Below are 4330 nucleotides of genomic sequence, written 5' to 3'. Positions count from 1 at the left end.
ACCAACATGGCACATGTATACATATGTAACAAACCTGCACGTTGTGCACATGTACCCTAGAACTTAAAGTATAATAAAAAAAAAGAAACTAGAAAGAGATAAATAAATTAAACCCAAAGTAGAAGAAAGAAAATAATAAAAATCATAGCAGAAATTTAAAGAAATAGAAAAGAAACAAACAATCGAGAAAACAAATTAAGCCAAAAGCTTAGAGTTGAAAGTTCTTAGACAACATCTGAAGTTCTTAGAGATAATCAATAAAATTGATATATTTTTAGCCAGGCTAATCAGGAAAAGAAGAAAGAAGACACAAATTACCAGTATGAAGAATGACAGGGGTGACATAACTACAGATTCTCCAAATATTACAAGAATACTAAGGGAATATTATGAACAATGACTTTTTGCCAATAAATTTGACAACTTAGATGAAATGGAAAAGTTTTTGAAAGACACAAAACACATAAACTCACTCAGGAAGAACAGGCACTATGAATAATCCTCTACTCAAAAAATGACTTTGTGGCTAAAAGCCTTTCTACAAATATAACTTCAGTGTCAGATGACTTTATTGGTAAATTCTACAAAATATTTTAAGAAGAAATAATACCAATTCTAAACAAACTGTTCCAGAAAATTGAAAGGGAAGAAATATTTCACTTTTCATTTTAGCTAAGTTTATTACTAGCATTACCCTGATAACAAAAAAGGAAAAAGATGTTATGAGAAAACTACAGACCAGTATCCCTTATAAACATCTATGCTAAAATTTTAGCAAATCAAATCTAACAATGTAGAAAAAGGAGAATACACCCATGATCAAGTGGGGTTTATCCCAGCAAGGCAAAGTCGGCTTAACATTTGAAAATCAAGCAATGTAATTTGCCACGTTAATAAACAAAAGGAGGGGAAAAACATATGATTATCTCAGTAGATGCAGGAAAAGCACTTGACAAAACCCAACATCCCTTTTTTTTTTTTTTATTGTACTTTAAGTTCTAGGGTACGTGTGCGCAACGTGCAGGTTTGTTACATATGTATACATGTGCCATGTTGGTGTGCTGCACCCATTAACTCGTCATTTACATTAGGTATATCTCCTAATGCTATCCCTCCCCCCGCCTCCCCACAATAGGACCCGGTGTGTGATGTTCCCCTTCCTGTGTCCAAGTGATCTCATTGTCCAATTCCCACCTATGAGTGAGAACATGCGGTATTTGGTTTTCTTTTCTTGCGATAGTTTGCTTAGAATGATGGTTTCCAGCTGCATCCATGTCCCTACAAAGGACACGAACTCATCCTTTTTTATGGCTGCATAGTATTCCATGGTGTATATGTGCCACATTTTCTTAATCCAATCTGTCACTGATGGACATTTGGGTTGATTCCAAGTCTTTGCTATTGTGAATAGTGCTGCAATAAACATACATATGCATGTGTCTTTATAGCAGCATGACTTATAATTCTTTGGGTATACCCCCAGGAAAAACTCTCAACAAACTAGGAATAAAAGGGAACGTTCTCAACTTGAAGAGGAGTATTATGAAAAACCCACAGTTAACATAACATGTAACGGTTGACTACTGAATTCTTTCCCCCTAAGATCAGGAGATGAACAAAAATGTCTGCCCTTATTTGATATTTTACTAGAAGTTCTAGCCAGTGCAATGAGGCAAGAAAATGAAATAAGAGGCATCTAGATTTAAAAAGGAAGAAGTAAAATTGTCTTCATTTGTAGATAACATGATCATGTATATAAAAAATCTAGGAGGATCTACAAGAAATCTATTAGAACTAACAGATACAATTAGCAAGGTTTCTGGGCACAAAATTAATATATACAAGCCAGCTTTATTTCTATATGCCAGCAACAAACAATTGGAAACTGAAATTTAGAAACAATACTGTTTACAATTCAATGAGAGAAAGAAGTCTTTTCAACAAATGGCGCTGGGACAAGTGGATATCCACAAGCAAAACAATGAAGTTGATCTCCTTCCCTACATCACACATAAAAATTTACTCAAAATAGAGCATAGACTTAAACGTAAGAGGTCAAACTATAAAAGTCTTAGAACACAGGTATAAGTCTGTGTGCTCTTATATTAGTTGTTTCTTAGATACAACACCAAAAGCACCAAGGAAAATATAGATAAATTTCACTTCATCCAAATGAAGAACTTTTGTGTATCAAAGAACACTATAAAGAAAGGGAAAAAGAAAAAAGACAACCCATGGAATAAGAGAAAAAATTGCAAATCTTATATCTGATAAGGGCCTAGTATCCAAAACATGTAATTAACTCTTACAGGTCAACAATGAAAAGACAAATAACCCAATCAAAAAGTGGGCAAAGGCTCATTTCTGCAAAGAAGATATACAAATGACCAACAAGCACATAAAACATCATTAGTCATAAGGGAAACGAAAAATCAAAACCACAAGGAAATACCACTTCACACACACTAGAATGGCTATAATCAAAACAAAAACAGAAATAAGTATTTGGATAGGATATAGAGAAAATGGAACCCTCACACATTGCTGGTGGGAATGGAAAGTGGTACTGTTGCTATGGAAAACAGTTTAGCAGTTCTTCAAATGGTTAAACATAGAGTTATCATATGGCCCAAGTAAATATTTGTGGGTATATTCCTGAGAGAATTGAAGATATACATCCACACAAAAATATGTATACAAGTGTTCATAGAGCATTATTCATAATAGTCGAAAATAAAAACAACCCAAATATCCATCAACTGATAAATGGATAGATAAAATCTGGTATATCCAAACAATTGGATATGATTTGACAGTAGAAGGGGATAAATTTCTCATACATGCCACAACATGGATAAACCTTGAAAGCATTATGCTGGTGAAAGAAGCCAGACACAAAAGGCCAATATTGTATGACTCCATTCATACGAGTGCTCAGAAAGGGCAAATCTGTAGGGACAGAAAGTAGGTTAGTGGTTGCCAGGGGATGGAAGGGTAGGAGAATGGGAAGTGACTGGTAATGGATATGGAGTTTCCTTCTGGGATAATAAAAATGTTCTAATATTATATTACTGTGATGGTTGCACAACTCTGTAACTATACTAAAAACCATTGAATTGTACACTTTAAACTGGTGAATTGTATGGTATGTGAATGATATCTCAATAAAGTTGTTAAAATAATTCAATACTAAGAAAACCAACCAATAAAAAATGGACTAAATATTTGAACAGACAATTCACCAAATAAGATACCTGGATGGCAAATAAACACATATAAAGATGCTTAACCTCATTAGCCATTAGGAAGATAAAAATTAAAACCACAGTGAGATACCACTACAGATCTATTCGAATGGCTAAAGTTAAAAAGACTGACCGAAGTACTATTCCGATTATGTGAGGTAGTAGAGTAGTTACAGTCATAGAGATAGAAAGTAAAATGGTGGTTGCCAGGGACTGGGGAAGGCGCAAATGGAAAGTTAATGTTTAATGGGTACAGAGTTTCAGTTTGGAAAGGTGTAAAAGATCTGGAGATGGATGGTGGTAATGGTTTCAGAGCAATGTAAATACACTTAATGGCAATAAAATATAAACTTAACAACAGTTAAAATTTGTTATGTGTAATTACCTACAATTAAAAAATAAATGAATGAGGTCTTCTTAAAAATGTCTAAATGGTAAATTTTGTTATATATACATTTCACCACAATAAAGAAAACAAACAAAAGACTGACCATACCAAGTGTTGGTGAGGATATGGAGGAACTGGAATTCTCATACTCTACTGGTGAGAATGTTAAATGGTATGACCATTTTGAAAAATGGTTTGGTAGTTTTATAAAAGTTAAACACACATCTACCATATGGCTTAGCATTCCATTCCTAGGTATTTACCCAAGGGAAATGAAAGTCTTTGTCCATGCAGAGACTTGTATATGAATGTTCATAGCAGTTTTATTGGCAATAGCCAACAACTAGAAAAAAAAAAAACCATCCATGTGCATCAACAGGTGAATGAATAAATAAAATATGGTAGAAACCACTCAGCAATTCAAAAGTAATGACCTGCTGATACACAAAACACTGTTAATACATACAACAGCAGGAATAAATCCCAAAATAATTTTTCTGTGTGAAAGAAGCCAGCGGGGGGGCGGAGCAAGATGGCCGAATAGGAACAGCTGCAGTCTCCAACTCCCAGCGCGAAGGACACAGAAGACCGGGGATTTCTGCATTTTGAACTGAGGTACTGAGGTCATCTCACTAGTGAGTGCCGGACAATCGGTGCTGGTCAGCTGTTGCGGCCCGACCAGCGAGAGCTGAACCAG

The sequence above is a fragment of the Colobus angolensis genome, unplaced genomic scaffold (assembly GCF_000951035.1).
Source record: "Colobus angolensis palliatus isolate OR3802 unplaced genomic scaffold, Cang.pa_1.0 Scaffold159, whole genome shotgun sequence".
Lineage (NCBI taxonomy): Eukaryota > Metazoa > Chordata > Mammalia > Primates > Cercopithecidae > Colobus > Colobus angolensis.
This window is presented reverse-complemented; position numbering follows the sequence as displayed.